The sequence below is a fragment of the Ixodes scapularis genome, unplaced genomic scaffold (assembly GCF_016920785.2).
Source record: "Ixodes scapularis isolate PalLabHiFi unplaced genomic scaffold, ASM1692078v2 PGA_scaffold5__190_contigs__length_132052651, whole genome shotgun sequence".
Lineage (NCBI taxonomy): Eukaryota > Metazoa > Arthropoda > Arachnida > Ixodida > Ixodidae > Ixodes > Ixodes scapularis.
This window is the reverse complement of record NW_024609880.1, coordinates 47,570,326-47,590,810: the sequence shown is the minus strand read 5'-3', so window position 1 is coordinate 47,590,810 and position 20,485 is coordinate 47,570,326. Positions and strand designations below refer to the sequence as shown.

General features: G+C 48.6%; 1 protein-coding gene across 4 annotated transcripts in view; it reads right to left on the bottom strand.

Moving 5' to 3' along the window:
• The window catches only part of LOC8040950 (transmembrane protein 198), a 132,152-nt gene that overhangs the window by 53,156 nt on the left and 58,511 nt on the right, over window positions 1-20,485 (bottom strand). The window lies entirely within an intron of this gene.

The window sequence follows — 20,485 nt, the reverse complement described above, 5'->3', positions numbered from 1 at the left end:
AGGGAGAAAAGAGCGCCTTTTTCCTATCATCGCTTCCATTCATTCATTTCTTATTTATTTGACGGTCACCGACGACGGACAAAAGTCGAGGTCGGGCTCTCCCAGATGGGAGGAGGCCGGGAGAGTCGCGCGGCGGCTCTAGCACAAAGGCCTGCCCTTCTCTGCCGAACGTCGTCAACCAAACTGGTCCCTAGACTACCCGCTGCGGCCTGCCTCCTCTTGTCCCCTTTCTTCGGCGAGAGCAACCAGGGGTGAGTTCGTTCGTTCGATGATCCTTCCGTACCGTCAGCCGCGAGCAAGCAACCCTGACACACACACGGGGCGCCGCATCAGGTAAGCGTGCGTGCTGCTGCGCTTCCATCGCGGGACAATATTAAAGAAAGAAAGAAAGGCAACTTTTTTTTCTTTTTTTTTTTATCGATGGCATAAAGGTTTACGCGCCGGAGCGGGGCAACGTTTTCAGCGATCCCTTTTGTCAACGGAGACGGGGATATTTGGGGCCATGAATGGAGTCGAGGTACGAATCGCCCGTTACGCAAGAAACGACCGTCGTGCGTAAGACGTTAGTCGCCGTCCTCCCGATATGGGTGCTTTCGAATGGCGTCATTCCGCAATTTATATATACTCGTGCTGGAGACTGAATGAACTGAATATCTAGGTCGTGTGCGAGAAATTACGTTGGAAAAAAAAAAAAAGAATCTCGCAACCGTGGTCAGGAAACCGCTTAGAACACGCACCAGTCGCCACCATGTAGTCTGGTAACCACGGGCATAAACATGGTGACGTCTGGAGGCCGTACTGTCAAAGGCACAATTGCTACAGCGGAGTGTCGTGCCGCCTGTTCCTTTGTAGCAGGCGTGACACTCTGGCTTACGGAGGCGCTTCTACATCGCTATCCCGTAGGCCCACGGAGGCTGCGACGTTTACCTTTTGCCCAGCGTACATTGTTCTGATCGGGTGACTGCGATAATAAAGGTATCAAGGCGGGTCGGCGTTCTTGGCGTGTCGGTGTCAGCGACTCCATCTGTAGTAACCGATGATCCAAGCGCAGACGGACATTGCGAGAGATAAAGGACATATCGCGCCAATAGATACGCAACGTTCACACGCCGTAGACGCACCTAGATAACGCATCTATATACACAAGGCGTCAGACGCGTCAGAAATCACTGCTTGCACTCTGGCAAAGCGACAACGCGTGCAGACACCGCACCGGAAGTCGCGTTCATTCTATTTATTTGATGAGCGCTGGACCGTGCGCGGATTCATAGAAAACAATGACACTGAGACGCATCGAAGGTACGGAGGTGTTTCAAGAAATCGGTCATGCGTTCCAACTAAGTACCATGCAAGATCAATCATGCGTAGACGCTGCCATCGTTAACTCTTCAAAAAAAAAAAAACATGGTAGTGAGCGCCGCTGACACTTCTATACCACCCTCTACCGCAGTTACCACGTGGTAGCATACATTGTTAATGAGTCCCCTCGTGTAATGACACGCTTGTAGTATCGTTCAAGTTGAGTCGTTGTTTGACGTTTCCCTTGTTGCTGTCGCGATGTCCGATAAGCTTGTCCAGCAGCGATTTCCCTACACACCCCCTTGTTTTTCTGAAGGCACCCCCTAATTCGCAGCGACTCCTCTATTCTCAATGCCCTCCCCCCTAACCACCCCCCCCCCCCCCCTGAAAATTTAGACACCCCCTTATTTCAATTTCTGGGAAAACCCCTGCAGGGTGTTCTTCCTTTTCTTGTAGTTGTGATGACCGTGGCGTACGAGATAGGTTAACTCGGTTTAATGGACGGATATGTTTACAAAGTACTTACAAGACATATATAAGCACTACTGATTATCTTAAGTTATAGAAGCCTCTGCAATGTCTAACTATAAACAACACCTCGGTTCTCTACACAGACTCAGTTGCGCAACTCCTCAACATTTCTCTCCCTCTTTCTGCGTCACTCGCTCAGAATCTGTCTTCCGACTCTCCCTGTTCAAGCTCACGATGCTTCGCTCTGAAGATATCTGGGTCGACTCTTCGGCTCCGAGTCTCCTCTCTATCAACACCTCTGTGCTTCACACATCTAAACTCTGTCTGTCTAAAGGCCCCTTCACACACTTGCAACCGAGTAGTACAGACAGAGACAATACCGGTTTTTAAGTCTCTGCGACGGCGTAGGACCGCATGCGCTGCTGCGGAGCTGGTCCTAAAGGCCCGTTCACACTCTTGCAACCGAGTACGACCGGGAGAGACGAGACTTGCTGAAACCTCTTAAAATTTCTTAGGACGAGAGAACACACTGGAACCCTGGTGCCATCTCTGCCGACCCTGGAACAGCATTTCTCAAGTCAAGAGCGAAGGTTTTGCGGGATTTCCGAGGTCCAATGTGCGTAATACCTATGAGGAAAGCTCGTTTATAACGTTGACAAAGGTTTTTCGAGCCAAGGAAAATATGCCGGACCGTTAAGTTTACACTGCTACCCAATAGATGGTGCCAGTGTGTCCTCTCGTTGTAAGAGGTTTCAAGGAACCCAGTTTTAAGAGGTCGCAAGAGTGTGAACGGGCCTTAAGCCGCCGTAAAAGGCTTAAAACCGGTCTTGTCTCACTCAGCCCTACTCGGTTGCAAGTGTGTGAATGGGCTTTAAAGGACTCTTCTCACTTCCTCTCTCTTTCTCAAACACCATGTTTCTCCCACGTCAACTTTTTTCCTACTCCTGGGTGGTTGTTTTGGTAAGACCCCCTACGCTCATATTTGGCAAAAGACTCGCATCGCCATATCAAAGTGCACAGGACCACAATCACTCCCAGATGTCCGGGTCGATGCGCGTCACCCGACCGACCCCGTCAGAGACCGCAGATCTGGCGACCACATACATTCCCAGCCTCGAAAAACACTCATGCACATATAATCCGAAGACCCTCGGCTTCCGAATGACAAACTTCTCAATAGACGAACGGCACGGGCACATAAACCGGTCGAGATCTGCCTCCTGTTAGGCACCCCCAGACGGTCGGACCACGAAGACGGTAAGACCTCGCGCTGGCTGCTCCAAAGCAACAGTACCAAAACATTAAAAAAAAACACGCACAAAAAAGAAGAAAGTGCGGTGGCAACGAAAAACACGTGCTGTCATGTAAACCACAGAAAAGCTCTGTACCAACCAAAGACGTGCGTCCTTTTTGGACCAACAATCTGTAAAAACGAGGGCAGTCAATAAGAATCTCACGTTTCGACCGATATAATTAAAAGCAATGATAACCTATAGCTAGGGTGTGCATTTTCCGGTTTTAACCGAAAAACACCGATAAACAACCGTCGGTGACGAAAATATAAAATCGGTTAAAACCGAAAAACACCGGTGGTTGGATATTTTCGCCCTGGTTAAAACCGAAAAACACCGGTCGTTGCTAGTTTAAGACCTAGCGAAACCCTTTCCCCGTAGAGGTTCGTCAAACACTCGTGGATCCTGCATTCTTCCAGTGTTTATACAGGGCTTGCAGGTGGCGTCAGTCCGCCCTCCTTCTTGGGGGTCAAAAGCGTCTAGTGAACGCAGTGGAAGCTAAGCTCTCATACGCCTTTCCCCTATTGTGTTTCCCATGGACCCCTTTTGTGGAAAAATCAACGCAGTGGAGGGTAGGCTCTCACGTGTCTTTTCCTCATTGTATCTGGCCAAGTGATGTCGGTGCAAGCCATGTATTCAGAGGTTGCTGTGGTTTCTGGAAGACACTGCCAACGTCCGTGTCGTACAGGAGCGTGCGTTTTCATAATTGCGGGTTGCGAACCGCAAGCAACGTGCTGACATGACGGCAGCACGTTCCTTGCGTGTAGATGCAAGCATGAAAGTATGCTTGCATCTACTATAATAACCAAGTGTGAGAAATAGTTGCTTCCTAGAGAAGAAGTGTATGAACTATGTGAATAAAATTGGAACTCTGTGATCAATCGCTTTTTTTTCACCGATATTCACCGATTTTAGCCTCGTCGTGAGACGTTCCACCGAAATACACCGGTGTTTTGAAAATAAATAAGCGCCGAAAAACATCCGCCGATTTTTCTCCCAAATAAACACCGGAAAGTACACACCCTACCTATAGCTGAGTCATGATCGCAGCTATAGTCGATTGTGTACTTTAGTCGCTGGCATCCTAAAGATAACGCAGGCCGTGGCCTATCGTAATCGTGCTTCTCGATTCGTTCTTGGACGTTCTTATACTTCGTCTCACCCTACGATGGACTAAACGCCAAAGCCATGGGCCGCCAGGTCCAATCACGTTCCACGCTAAACTATCACACGCTTAACATTGATAAGGGGTAAACGAATAATGATCCGAATCCAAAAACACTGCGTCATTTCTACAGCTTCGACACAGCAAACTACTGCAAACAGCCTGTACGTCGTGGCTTTTTTGCAATGTAACATTGTTGAGTCATTCACTGCTATTCAATTCTAACCACTGTCCGCCCTTCCCCATGAGTGATCTGAGACGCGGGCACTGATACGTGCATCAAAGCGCAATGCACGCAATATCTAAGTGGCTCGTGATTGGATCTGGAGGTCCGTAGCTTTTGCCTTTAGTCCATCGTAGGGTGAGACGAAGTATAGCAGCTGATGCCGCGATGTGATTGGTTGTGAAGCGATAATATGACGCCCAATAGACGCGCCACACCGCCTGTTTCCGTGAATCCATAGTCGCTTCGAAGAGCAAACTGTATAATACGAGTCGTCGCAAATCGGTAGTTTTAGGTTATAGAGTTATGGAGAGCTGGAGATGGAACAATCCTCGGCTTCTGCGGGTTGTCGGAGGGAACAGTTGTATACGGGCAGCTATCGCTGAAAGCAGGTGCGAGACGCACTATGCGGGTAGAAACTGAGAGAGGGAGAGAGAGAGAGAGGGGAGGGGACGCCACAACACCGAGCTCTGGTTGGAATGATGAGTGGGTTCGAACACGAGCGCTAAAACGCCGGACGCCGGCTTCCGCGTTCGAACGTTGAGCAGAGACAAAGGCAGCTATAGATTCGCGTCTACTTACCGGTCATTTCAACCAGAGCTCGGTATTCTCACGTCCCTCTTTCTCAGTTCTATACCCGCATACGCCGGAGCTCAACGAGACCGTCCAATCAAAGCTGTCCTCAATCACCGCTCCAACTTGGTCAACTCGTGCTGGTCTAAGTAGACCCTTATGGTCGGTACTTAGCCGAATAATAATTCCGAAGGCCCCGTAGCACGATAAGTATACCCAGATCGGGCCGAAAATAAAGACGTCGAGGACCCGTTGCCGCACACTCGGCCAACCCACCGATGATCTGCAGGAGCCGATCGCACCGACCTACACTCGAGCGCAAGCGCAAGAAAAGCCGGCCTCGCCGCCACCAGGAACTCATGATCAGGCGACGGTGGGCGCGGCGAGGTCGGCCAGAAGGGCGATTGAGCTACAGTATTAGTACCTTACGATGGACCGCCGCGGATGCTACGAACCAACGTGTGAGTGTCACGTGACCTTCTGCCGGAGAAGCGCAGTCACGCGAGGGGCGCCTCGTCACCCGGTACGTTCACAGCCCCTGATTGGCTGGGATGGTTCGTGGCGTTCGCTGCGGTCCATCGTGGTGCGAAACGGGGTGTACCACCATGCACCCGCCGCCTGAAGGTCTTGGAAGACCGGGAGCATAACGAAGGCGATATGGTGCGCTACGTACACGAAGAAGAAGCGGAGATTGCCTCCTTTCCTTTTTTGCATAATGGACTACTGCCGATGGAGGCCGGGTACTGGGGGATGAGGCGCCTCCGGGCAGGAAGAACGGACAGCGAAGCGGGTAAGCACATCAATAAGAACAGCAGCAGGCAGCAATAACAAGAAGAGCAAGCGCATGCGCAACATCAAGAACAACGGCATTTTCGTGGGGAGGAAACGTTGCGCGCCTTCGGCAATAGTGCGCAAAGATCTAATCGAGGCGTCGAGGACACGGTGTTTGACGCGGACATCGCAGAGGTGTGTCCTTCCTTCCTCCTCCTCCTCGTCCCCCCCCCCCCCCCCCCCTCTCCCCATTTCTTTTTTTCTTCTTGTTGTCGACGAAATAGAGTCACGAGCGCGTGGTCGTCGGTGGGGACGGACAGAGCAGGACACCGGGTGATTCCGAGCACTCAGAACAGTTACTTGAGTTCACCCATGAACTACGTGCCAATTTCAAGGCCCATTGTCAAACTGACGCGATATTTTTGTTTTTTGTTTTTGTTTTTTTCGGTCGGGTTTTGCATTTTTGTTTTCTGAGATGTTCTACTTTTCTGTGATTGTGTGTGAGTGCGTGCCTTCCTAAATTTAATTGATTTATGCGGTTTTTTTTTCTTGTTGTATTATTATTATTTTTATTATATCATTGTGCCCCCCCCCCACACACACACACACACACACTTTTTTTTTTAGGCAACGTCCTCAAAGAGGACTTTCCTCAATTAGAACTTTAAACATGGACATAAAAAAGACCAGAGGCCTGCAAGCACGGCCTCTGGGCGATGGCATCTTCCTCCTGGGGTCTGTAGATCGTCTGTTAGTAAAGCCTTGCTAAGCCGTGCATACTGTTGCCAGACTAGCGCCCAAACAAAGCATTTTCCATCCACGTTGGCGAGACTGGCTCTTAAAGCGCCTTGCAAGCGTCTGTACGTGTGTCGCTTCTTCTGCGCGTCTCCTGTGATCTTTCCTGTCTGCCTCTGCAACGACGGCTGCTTAGTACAATAGCAGAGCCAGAGAAACTTGCAAGAGTAAGTTGTAAAGTATAATTGTACCTTGTACAAACCCTCGGAAATACTTGTGTGTACACTGCATTGTCGTGATTGGGAATGGGTGTGCCTAAAATCATTTGACAGTCCCTGTGGCCGTCTGAATCTAGCAACTTCTAACCGATATTGACAAGAGGAAGTACACCCGAGCAAAAAATGAATGACTCCACATCGAATCTGACCTCTTCTGGTTTCAGGGATGTGAAATTCGCAGAACCTCAACCACTGTCTTATGCGAGAGGCATACGAATGAGTCACTGAAGATAGATTGAAAAATGAACCGAGAAGTTGGACGAGACACTTCGAAGGTGGAGTAGTTAATGGCCTGACTGCGCACCTATAATATGGATAGTATAACAAAGGGGGGGAAATAACTGGGTTACTGCGCGATAGCGAGCAAATACCCGAGGTGCAGAACGGCGTGAAAATCACATACGACAGCTGGAAAATCGTGGCTGGTTCTACACAAATTATATCTCCCGCCGTGAGACAGCTCTGCTCTACGCGTCGGCGGCCACACAGAAAAGGCTGGGCGGCCTTGGCTGCATTGCAACGTCGAGGCGAAAAAAACCAGCAGCGGGACGGAGTAACAACGAAGCCCAGTCTTGAGGCGTCATGAGTGGATTACCGCAGCCGTGCCCACAAAGAAACGCGCGCCAACAACACAAACAAACAAAAACAAAACATGTCCAGACGCATCCAGATAATGAACGGCCTCGGGGCCCGGACTGACCGCGGAATTATTAACGAACACATAATTTCGGGAACCGCTTATTGACACTGTGTAATCTTGCCGAACCCGAGGCAGCAATCGAGGTCAATATACGCGTCTCTCGTTTATTGCGCGTGTCAGCATTAGCGATCGTGATTCCATTGTTCGGGCGGGCACATCTTTTGTCTCGCGCGGCTCCGGGTTATCAGAGCCCCGGATTATTTATTGCGCGGGAGGGCGGATATTCGTCGCGCGCTCATTAGTGATCCGAATGCCCCAGACTCTCGATGCACTGCGCTTCACACTCGCACCGGAACGTCCGCTTTCAGGAAGCGAATAAAGAAGCACCGCGGGGTTTCGTGAGCGTGACGACCTATACAGTAGAATCGAATCTGTCGAAGACAACTGTGGGGAGGAGAAGGTACTGGTGAACCAATCACTCTTTAAGACAAAGAAAGAAAAAAAAAAGACTTGTGAAGTGGGAAGAGGTTTCAGACGTACTGTAGATGTTTTGTGCGCAAAATTTGCTTCGTATATTGGTAGTTAAACTAAATGCCGCGGTTCATCGTAAGGTAAAGCAGGGTGCGTGTGTATATACATATATATATAGAGAGAGAGCCCGCAGAACGAGGATGCTATACGCCGTTCTTTCAGCCCGCTGCGCTAATTCACTCGGCCGGGCGTCATTAGTGCTCGGAATGGTCGCGTGCGGGCGCCAAGCGGCCGATGGCGGAAGATCGGCGAAGACATTTATAGTGGGCCCGTCTCGTCCAGCTGCCCGGAGGCTGGACTCGCGGAATGACCCGGTTCTTCACTTCACCCCCCCCCCCCCCCCACACACACACACACACACACACACATCGAAATTTGGTACGCGGTGGCGACGGGACGTGCGTGACACGGGTCCGCCAGAGTCGACGCATCGTCGATAAATTGATGCCGACGTTTTTATTTACGGCCAATGCTCGGAGTGCCTCCGGCCATTGCTCGGAGTGCATCACGACGAGGAAATTGTGCACCAAAGATGAGAACTGATTGCCGACGCTCGAAACAATGCTAATGTGGAGGGATGGATGTTAATGGCTATACCCTTCGTAACGGGCGGTGGCCTGCGCCACCTAGCTTAGCCAAGTCTAATTTTTTTTATAACTTTTTTGCAGTTTGTAATATTGTGTTTTGTTATATATCTTTCTATGTCCCGGATAGCCTTGTTGTGCGTATGTTTAGACAGAGGGAGGTTAAGTCAGTCCCAATGGACGTCTGGTGTTTCTGGTGGAGTGATTACACGACAGCTCGCCGGTACAATGCTCGTTCAAAACGACACAGGCAGGGGTGGGGGATTATATTAAGACATTGCGAGGTTGCAACCGGTAATTGTACGAGCATTTTCTCGGTACGTATCTGGGACGGATTAAACCTTTGTCGTTTGTCCCTCTTGTTCCCGTTCTCCAGGGATTATTTTCGTCATTCTTGTCCAGCTCGCTTGCACCTTTGCATTTATTCGTATTATAAACAAAAACCTTTTTTAAGTTTGGAATTTATATTAATTCGTAAATGTCCGTGCAACAGGCGGTATAGACATCAAGTTAAGCTTTCGAAAATTGCAGATATTTCTGATAGAATCTAGATTGAGTAGAAACAGTAATGTAACCATTGTGAGGGGGAAAAAAACAACTAACATATATGCAGCTTGGGTTGTCGTATGTTTTACGCGCCGTCCCCATCACCGCCATTCAATGTATATCTGTTCTTGTGTTCAGTGACAATCAGCTCGTCGGCACGGTCAGTGTTGCCATCGGTAGTTTCCATAAGCACATTTGACTCTGCACGCCGCCTTCCCTCCTCCGCTAGCGAGATTCACGCAAATTTCTAAGTTACCGCGAACCAAAAACTAATCCAAAATATAAAAGAAGAAAATCGCGGGGCAAAATAAAAATTGCGAAATTTTCGTACATCCTGGAGGATTTTGGGTCGAACTGCCATCGCGCGCGAAGTTGCAAACGCTTATTATTCGCGGCATTCGAATCGATAGTCACTAAAAATTGCACGAGGTGATTTCCCGCGAAAATGGCATCGATTTTATGAACACGTTTCTCATCGTACCCAGAACATTCTTATTTTTTTCAAGTATATATTTCATATTTAGAGGCCAAGAATAGAAGAGTATAAAATGAGCGAAGCCGTATCCTTTCGCTCGAACGTGTCACGGGGTGTGTAACATTTTTTTGCTTCAAGGGCTTCCGCATGAACGCGTCAATTCAAATCCATTATTGGCCAGTCCGGAAGTCTCACGTTCTCTCTCTCAGTGCCCTACTCTCTTGCCTGTCTCTGAGCACTCTCCTTGTCTCGACAGCTTGTCTGGTATAGTTTCGGCCGCTTTCTATTTTCCGTCTTTTCGCCCGTGTGACCGAGGAAACTGCGTCAGAGAAACCTTTCTTCAACTCAGCGTTTTGTTCTCATCGAGAACACTGTATAGGACAAAACTGTCTTACGACTGACTGCATTGGAGGAGAACCAAAAATACACCGATGTAAAATCGCCACATAAAATCCAACTGCTTCTTTTTTTCTTTTTTTAGTAAAGGAACGAGAGAAAGCTGGGATCGATCAACCTATTTCAGCCGTCGAACATTTTTATTTTTTCGTTCACAGTCGGTTTGGGATATATTTTCAACAAATTTCTTTGCGCGTCCAAAAAGAAAAGAAAAAAAAAACATGTCAACGTAATAAAAAAAAAAAAAAAAACTGACTGCTTTTTTGATTTGTGCCAGCCTCAGTTTTTTTTTTTTTTTTTTTTTTTTTTTTTATGATGTTTTTTAACCCTTTTGCCTGCGCACTTTCCGTCCTTGGAACATATAAAAGCGAGTTTGAAACGTGCCGCGGAAAGGTCGGCCAAAATGGCGACCGTTAACGTTGCCAGAGGCGGTTTTGAAAAAGGCATTTGTTTTGTCTCGATGCAACGGACCCCTTTGAAAATTCAACCTAGCCGGTCGGTCCAATACCACCTAAGAAAAAAAGGTCTGCGTCCTAACGCCCCCTCCACCCTCTCTCTCTCTCTCTCTCTCTCTCTCTCTCTCTCTCTCTCTCTCTCCCCCCCCCCCCCCCCCCAAACGCCATGCGCAGTCCTTGTCTTCTAGGCCATATTGGCTTGTCTCGCTTGGCACACTGCTTCCTCATACATGAGACTATAGTGTTAATAAACATGTCTGCCTTTAATAAAAAGAATCGATCTGAAGTTGGCTGAGGCACTGCCACCGGTACCAGGCGTATAAAAAGGCTGCCGCAGAATCGTATCCCTAAATTCAGGGAGCCTCTACGAAAGCGCGAAACGCAGTTGTGGAAAGCAGTGCGCGAACGCCACCTCCGATTTATCCTCGAGCGCGTATACTGACCAATCCAATGATCGCTTTCTGTGCGTTGCCATCTTTGTCTGTACAGGGGCCCTAAACTCGTCGAACACAAAGTTGGAGCCGAAAGTTCGCCGAGTGCGCCGATTGGACGTCGGCAACAAAAACGCCAAGTCATCGTCGTGATTGTCCCATCGGTGTGCTCCGTCAACTTCGCCCCCAACTTTGTGTTTGACGAGTTTATGGTCCCAGGACTGTGGAACGCGTTCTGAGCAACGTTACGGACGCCGCGCATGCGTGGCACAGCGCAATGACTCGGCATTATTATTTTTTCTTTTTGCCCGGGTGATAAAAAGGGCTGGAAATGTGTTAAAAATATACTCCGAATCAAGTTGAGCGCTCAATTAGTGTCCTCCTCATTTCCCGCTCTGTGCAAACTATAGTCAGTGACAAACTAAGGAATACAGGGCGTGGCCTATTATGTTAATTCACGCTTCGTGCCTCCTGATTGGTCCTTGGGAGTTCTTATCGGCTCATGCCGCACTCTGATTGGCTGCGGAGCCGTAATGAAATGCTCGGGACTGGCCACAGCCCGCCTTATTTGTTAAAGCTGTCGGCGTAACACGTCAAACACGTTTAGCGAAGCATCAGAGAATCCAGACAGCATTGATTGATTGATTGATTCGGTTTTCATAACGGAATACCAAGGTTAGCCCCTCTGCACAATGTCATAAACGACCATTTTTCATAGATAGTGCGTACATTTAGACTCGCTAATACTGAGAAAAACACACACACACAAAAAAAAAAGAACACCTTCGCTTTAGTGAAATGCAGTTCCAGGGTCACCTCATAGATGGCGCCAGCGTTCCAGACTGTTCTCTTTTTCTAAGGGATCGCAAGAACACGGTCCTAAGCAAACGCAAGTGTGTGAACAGGCCATACATATCGCGGGAAAGACGAGGGAAAGGTGACAATAATCAACGCGCGTTACAAGAAGTGTCACAACAGGCAGACTCAGTCACAGACATGAGCAGCGCCAGTTTGCAACGACTTCAACTACTATTATCCTCTACAGCTGGCGCCGTCCTGTTTTTGCGTTTTTTATTATTATTATTATTTTTTTCGCGAATACAACCTGAGCGTCTACTGAACGCGAATCTCTCACTCGGTTAATTGTCGTTAAAATTGCTTCCTCGCTTTTTGTTTTTTCTAAGAAATTAAATTGCGTACAAATATATAGCACCTGCGAGTCGAGAGACACCATTTATATACCTTCCATCCAACCCGACTCGACTGTCCTTTTCCCGGAAATCGCAACATGTACGCTCGTTCTTTTCTTGTAATTTTTTGTTTTTTTTTTTTTTGTTCGCATACATGCAAACACGGCATTTAGAAACCACTCGCCAGTTTAAGTTGTTCCGTTATTTTGTTTCGCAGCCGGGTCTACTTACAACGCCGTCGCGTTCTATGTATATACATAAAAAGAAGGAGACGCAATTTTGCTGCGTAGCTTTTCTTCCCGAGGTCGTCCTGTCTGTGTGACCTTCGCGGTCATGGCGGTTCGCTCAGACCAGATGGAACATGCCGGCGGTTTCCGGCATGACGCTTCGCCGTCGGAAACGTCCACCAGCTGAGTTTTCGGCGTGGAAAAGAAATGAAGACAGCGTGTGAGTCTGTGCGTGTTTGTGTGTCTGGTCTGTTTTCGTGCGAGTACGTGTCTGCGTGCGTGCATTTGTGTGTGTCTGTGTGGCGTTCATGCGTGTACCCGTGTGTGTTGTCTGTGTGCGTGTGTGCGGCCGTACATGTATGTGCGTGTGAGGAGCAGGGATAGGAGGAAGGAAAGTAATGCATTCCAGTTTCCCCGGGGCAGAAAAAAGGAAAAAGAAGTAAAAATAAATCAGTCTCTCCAGACGTTATTATATGCATCCGCGAGTATAAGGGACAACTTGTGCGTCTCACGTCTCCGTTTCATACATGACATCCGTTCTCCCTCCCTCCTCTCCCTTAAACAACTCGCACACAAGCAGCTTTTTTAGATTACGCCGCCGACATCCGCTGCAGTACACGTGTAAACAGCACGCTCCGTTGTCGCGCCAACATCGAAGCACAAAACGGCCGTTGTTCGATAAAGTCACATAAATCCGCTAGCAATACTGCGTTCGGCACAAAAAGAAAAAAAAAAAAAAACAAGTTTCAATGGAACGCAGTCAGTGCGTTTTATATTCCGATGCCCGGCAGCTCGTGGAATCGTAAAAAAACGAAAGTGCAAGCAGTCAACGTTAAACTTTGCTAAATAACGCTAGATTTGCGTGCGTGCATCGACTCTCTCTCTCTCTCTACGACGTACAGCATATTCACTTGCGCCCGGCGATCTCCTAGCACCACGTCGCTCCATTTCCTTCGCGCTTACCATCTCACCGGTTGGTTATACGCAATCTCGCACCAAAAGGAAGATTTCGCCATCTGACGCGCAAACCCGTATCATCATGCTCACGAGCGCGTATCACGCGCTTCAATCTTTGCAGAGTCATCTCTCGGGCTCAAACAACAACAGCAACCACAGCAAAAAAAAAAAAAAAAAAGAGGTTGTTTATGAGTTTACGTTGAAACAAAAACGTCACAACGCGCTTTCCTCTCTTCGGTAATAGCGGTAGGCAGTATACCAGCTGCACTCTCGTGACTCTAATCTCGCGTCTTTTCCATTGTGCGCCTATTGTCTCCCGGCAACGAGTGCGCGGCTCCCGCGTATGGCCACTTAGCTCGTTCTTCTGTTACTCCATCGCTCCTCTCTCCCAAATTTGAGGTACAACACGCCACGCAACCTCTTCCTTCCTCATCTTCCGAACCTGTTTGCTTCGCCCCCACATCGCGACGTCTTCCTTCTTATTTCCTTCGGCGCTTCCGGAGCCCCGCCCCCCTTTGTCTCTGCTTGCAAGTGGTTCTCACGCTCGGTCACCCTTCCCTTTCCCTCTTCTCTACACTCACTCCTCGTTCACTGTCGGTTTCTTCGGGTAGCCAGACCGGAAAGAGGGCGCCGCAAATAAATAAATAAATAAATTATTTAATAAATAAAAGTAATAGCGTTAAAATAAAAGAAAGGGCGAAAACAAAACAGACGACGACGTCTTCAGGAAGCGCCTTTCTCTAAGTGCCGCTCCCTTCCCCTTTTTTAGACTGCGATCCACCTTACAACGGACCGCAGCAGAGGCTACGAGCCATCCAGCAGCCAATCCAGATCTGCGAATCTTTTATCACGTGACCAGGCGCGTCCCTCCTCCTCCCCCAGGGTCACGTGACACTCCGAGGGCATTGCCATTGGCTCCGATGGCTCGTGGAGTCTAGTGCGTTCCATCGTGAGCTCGCACACACGTTGCAAATAACGCGACGACGAGCGTGGGTGAGAGCAGAGAGCTGTCGTCCGAAAGTGTAGAAGCAAAAGGTTGCCATCCGGAGCTCTCTCGTCTAACAAACATATATACCGATTCAAAAGAAATCATAAGGTGTGTGTGTGAAACGAGAGGAAGATGCTCCTATCGCTTTAGAGAGAGTGCACAGCCCCCGCCCGCACTTTGAAGTCTCATTGCTACTGCTTACCGCACAGAGGAGGGCTGCCCGTCTTTAAAACGAACGAAGAACAGTGGAATTGAGGAACTACGCTCTGCGGGAGTCTAGGAGCGCCCGCCGGTGACTCTAAGAGCACCGTTTCTTTGAATGGTTTGTTTTTTTGCCGCCCCGAGAGTTTTTTGTGTTTCTGTCTGACATGAGCCACTTGTTCCTGTCGACTGGCGCGGTGCAGACATATTGAAAACGAGCTTGGATGCTCAGATGCCTCAATTATTTACGCCTACTTTCAAGATTTTTTTTTTTTTAATCTTTAGTCTATTTTTATACAACCCGTGTTGGAACAAGGACGGTGAACTGCGAAGAGGAAGTTTGGATAATTGTTGTGGAAAGGAGAGAATCGCACGGATTCTTCACTTCTTATTTTACTGTCATTGTTTTATTTTTTTTTTATTAAAAAAAAAGGGGGGGGGGGGGGGTAATGCTTTGGCGATGAATCCACTGTGCTCCCACTATACATGGCTTGCACTGATGCCACACCAGCTGTCATTGGCCTTGCTCATGAGCACGTACCTTTTGCAACAACACTTTGCCCACGTATTTTTTATTTTTTTTCATGGCAAGAACAAGTAGGAAAAGTAGGAATGACCACCAGCATGATGTAATGACGTCAAGTGTAAGCCAAGTATACGCATTTTTCTTTTTCATTTCGTTCTTTTTTTTTTTTTTTTTTTTTTTTTGTTACGCCGCATTCATTCCACAGTCCAATTATACTTCTTCGAGCGAATAGGCTCCCGAACCGAAAGGGACGCACGACCTGAACGTCAGTGTGTGGCAGTTCTTTGACGAGATGTTCGAGAAGGAATGGTACGAGCATTGATGCATCACTCTCGAGCTCTGCGAATGAAATGAGGTCAAGCTTCCGTGCAACGCCCTTGGTTAAAACACTCCAACAACCAGTTTTTTTTGTTTTTTTTTGTGTGTGTGTGTTTTTTTTTTTGCGCCTCTATCTTAGCGCAGGTTTTCTGCGTAAGATATACGTGCACGTATTTAATACGTCGGTCGACGAACTTAATCGCCGTTCGACAGAGACGACAGAGATGGAGGGGCCCTTGCCTCTACAACAGACGCCGAAATATGCGTACGTCCGGCAACTTTTGAGGGAAATCGTCGTGACCCCGGTATTAATAGGTATACGCATGGGAGACAAACACGAGACGAACGTCTAGTATTGCGCTGTGTGTATGTTGATACAGCCGGAAGTTAGTCAGTCTCAATGGGCGCCTCGTGTCTCAGCTGGAGATGAGAAGTTTAGCCAGTGCAGTATGCAACCGAACGACCGCACGCCGGAACGATGCTCATCTAGATCAAAACTGGCAGGTGTGGGGACCGAAGATCCTGGGATTCCTGGGGATCTGCGGCGTGAGCTTTCCCTCCATGCTTTCTCAGCTGCGGTGCGCCAACACACTCGGTCACCGATCTCAGGACAGTATCTGCTCAATGTTCGTGCTGTGGGAGCCGCCATTACATCGACATGTTAGAGTGAATTCAAGAGCTTCTACGACGGGAACACACGTGCGATCGAGGGCCCGGTGGACTTATCCCCCTTCCCTGCCCCTCCCCACTTCCCCCAGATATAAATTTCGGTACCAAATAAGTACTATGTACGCGAGCACTTATACGGTAGCGACGAATTAAATATGGTGATTACAGAGGTGTAATCACCGTGTCTGTCGTCGTAAGTGCCGAACGACAGTGATGTTTACAAAGAGGATATTCGGCGAAAGAAAGACAGGCGAGAGGATAACAAAAATGCGCGAGGCCATAAACGGCTCAACAACCAGACCAGGCGGAGAAAAACCGAGGCAGCCAGCGACTTTATCACGTAAAATCTTTGGAATCTCGTTTTTAATAGACGTTCACGGCACGTATATGTGGAGGACTTCAGTTGCTACGACTATTTATAGAGGAACTAAATTAACAGCTTCAGAGTAACGACGCGTCAGCCACCTTGGTGCCTAAATTCGCTGTTGTCAGGTGTCTGGGAGCTTTAGCTGAAATGGCAGGAAGCGCTTTACCGTCCTTCGGAAATGTTAAGACGGTCGGCGACAAAGCAAAGGAATATCGCCTGAACTCCTTAACGCCGTGTATCTATATAAAGCTCAGCAAGTCGGATTTTCGAATTGTTGCAATCGTAAATAGAACGATGGATGGGTATAAGGCTGAACCCTTTTAATCGGGCGGCTTGCGCCACCTATACACCGACACGCGGGCTTGACGTCACGGAGCTGCGGCGGCGCTGCGATCGCGCCGGAGCCGAGGGGTGTGGGCAAAAGCGTGCACGTTTCGCATGGGCGTCATAGCATTTCAGCATGCCGCGAAGCTGCGTTGCCGTTAATTTCACCGAAATGTGCAAGAAAAGCAGCGGAGTGAGTTTCCACAAGTTCCCGGCAGACTCTGAAAGGCACAGAAGGTGGATAATATCCGTGGATCGAAAAGAATGGTCGCCTCGTGCGAACGACCGTTTGTGCGGCAAACACTTTCTTGAAGGCAAGTACGGCTTCCATTTCAATCTCCGTCCCGAGGCTTGCTTATGCGCAGGGAAACCGTTGTCTGATCGAGACCACCCGGATTTTGTTCCCATGGTGTTCGCGCACAAAGCATCGGCCAAGCGCTCGTCGGAGGCTCGCTACGCCTTGCTACCCAGCAGAAGGGGATCGGCGATTGAACGGCAGTGTTGTAGGCGTTACCGAAAAAAAAGTAGCGAAATATGTAACTGGTTATTTTCAAAATAACCAGATTAATGAGCTTGACCTCGATGTGTAAATTAGCTTGTGTTTCTTCCTTTTCTTGTTTGTATAACATGTATATACCCCCCTTATGTAATGCCCTAACCGGGCCCTTAAGATGAAAATAAATGAAATAAATGAAATAAAAAGTAGGCGTTACTGAGCTACGTTACCTAAAAATAAAAGGAGCGCGTTACTGCTACCGATAAAAAGTAACGCACGTTACTCCTGCGTTACTTTTTTAAATTATGATTTAACACATTTTACGGTTTTGACGATACAGGTCATATATCAATAAACATTATGTTCATGCAGAAACGGATCCTAATTACTTTATTTCTTTTTCACCTAAATACTCACGAGAAAAAACGCAAAGAAAAACATGGCTTGACGCCTAAAACACGGAAAAAATTGAAGTGCAATTTCTTTGAGACTTAGGAAGTAGTAACAAGTAACGTAACTACGTTACTTGAAATAGTAACGTAAGTACGTTACCCGTTACTGTATCGAAAACGTAACGAGTAGGTTACTTCGGTAATGGAAAAAGTAACGCGTTACCAACAACGCCGTTACTTGTAACCTGTTATTGCCAAGACTGCAGAACGGAAAAAGCGTTACTGCTTGTCATGCCTTGCGGTCATGAGGGTAGGAAAATATTATACCTTGTCTTGAAGACGCTGTGTGTATTTAATCAATTAATAAATACACTTCCGCAGACCCACAGTCTGCTGATCCTGTCAGCAGTGCGCAAACCGACTCAAAGTAATCGTAGGCCTCGAGAGACTTGTACGCCTGCACCGTGTCGGTCGTGAACTGGCTTGGCGAAAAACTAAATAAACGACGACGTGAGCCGTCGACTTCGGTGGCAGCAACTTTACGTCGGAAGTCCAGCAGGCCTTGTTTACTGCGTACGGATCCTCGTAGGCAACGCCCTCCACGCACAGTTTGTTTCGATACCGCGGCCGTTCAGGCTCGGGCAGCGAGCTCAAATAGTCGGGCATAGCATACGACATACGTTGTCAAGAAATACGACGCATAAATATAGATACAAGCGTCCCTACAACGTCAACAACGAGCGCATGCCATAGAACGCAATGGCGAAAACACGGAGAGCCGGGCTGCTTTTGCCCACATAGCTACCGCGCATGCGCGGCCTTCCGGCCGTGTTGGTAAACAGAGTCGCTCCGCGTGTCGGTCTATAGCCACCCTTTTGAAAAGTGCGCGTCATCTAGTGGCTGTAGCGCAGTCAGCCATTGCTTACGCAAGTATCCGAGCGCGTATTGGACACGAGCGAGTACTACGTCAGCGTTGGGCGTGAACTCGGATCCAATCACACACTGCTTCGTGTCCAAGCAATGGAGACCGCCCATGTTGCTCGATGAACTTTTGAAAAGGGTCTATTGCACCCGCCCGTGCACACTGTAGGCACCAAAACGCCCACAAGAAACTTGGGAAATGGAATGCCGACATTCGAAGCGTATTATTTAATGGTTTTAGCTCAGACCACAGCCAAGAATGACAAACGAGCTAGTCTCATTTGAGCAATGTTCTCGTTAAAGACGTATACGTGGAGGGTTAGATGGTGATCCTCAATGCCAAAATAATAATAATAATAATAATGTTGTGTCTGTGTTTATAGAACCATAATTTAGTCAGCTTCAGTGGGCCCGGCGTCTGGTGTCTCAGCTGTAGATGAGAAATTTTAGCCAGTGCAGTGCAACCACACGCCTGCAGGTCTTTAAACCACGCAGTAAAGTGAAACACGCCTCCCTGCCATAAGCTCATTGCGATTCGAGGAAAGGCCTTGTTATCCGCGAAACGTCGTTCCTCCAAGCGTGCGGGCCGTCTATCGAACGCGCGCGCGCAAGTAAGCCATCTTACAAGACGGGGAGAGACATGTATACGCAACCCCGCAGCAGAGGCAATCAGCGGCATAAAACAAAATCGGCATAAGCGCGGGCTCAAGATTCGAGGCAACTTATCGGACAAGACGTAACGACTCTCCGAACCGTGCACTACAACACACTCGCGCGTAGCAAACTCCAGTCGCATATCTCGAAGAAGAGCTCGGCATGGCGCAACGTCGTAACTTTCTCGAACAAGGCTACATTTGCGATTCAAGCTATAGCAATTCGACTTAACTCTTCTTTTCCGTTTTTCTTCTTATTTTGTTTTGTTGTCCGTTTGACCTCCCTCCGCATCGCGAAGATATGTGGCAAGCTCTAGAAGTCCAGATTCTCTGCGATGGCGGCGCACGCCCGGTCTCGACAGCAATGTCGACCGCACAGGGCGAAAGGGTTTCATCGGATGTGCCAACAACAATGCCCGTCATCGAAAGGCGGTTGAATCGGGCGCGCCATCAACGTGTCCTCCCCTATCACAATGCGGTCGACGTCCCAGATGAGATGGCCATCCCGCGGCGACGGTAATCCGATCGTGAGACTCGTACACGCGTGACCACCGGCCCCTTGCGCAACGGGATTGCCGCTGAATGATGATCGCCCGCAGGAGCTCACCAGGCGCAGAAGGAAGAGTCCAGCAAATCCCAAATGAATTTCAGAAACTGACGCTATCCTACGCGAGGCCAACTATGCATTGTATGAATGACGATGTGTTTGTTTGGTATAATCAGCGCTTTCAAGAAGTATTGGCGTGAGTTATATTAGCTCTGCCGAGGAGCAACTTAGCCAATTGGCGACTTTCATCGCGTGCTCTTGAAACTCCTTTCACGGCTTCTTCTTTAGGCCACCAGGCGCTGGGAATATCTGCTTCTCTCGAGAAAGCTGACGAGCGAACCTGCCGTAACGGGTTTACGGGTGCCGTCGATTTCGAAGACGTAGCCAATGCAGTGTGACAGGCTATCTGGGAGGTCTTGAACTCGTGCATCGCGCAGCAGTATACTCATTACGCGAATGCGCGTCGGTCTAATGTCCGTTCCATATACGAACCGGCAGCTCATGACGTCGGAGTCGGCACACGCGCGAATCAGCGGCGCGCTAACGGGTCATGGTCAGTGAACCGGCGAGGGAAAACGTTCAAACGACTTCGCTGATTTCTCCAACCCGCCAGATGAAATCTTACTCAACCACCCTTCGACAAATTTGACCACTTGACAAAGAGGGCGGGGAACGAAAATGGAAGCACATCCAATCCTTCTGTGACCAGCTCCACCAAACAATACAGAACCCAAAAAACGATGGGAAAGGAAACGCAACATCCTTTCACGCGTTCGGAGTAAAAGAAAATCAAATTCCCTAAGTGAACAAAACGAGCGCAGTAAAACAACGCATGTCAAATGGA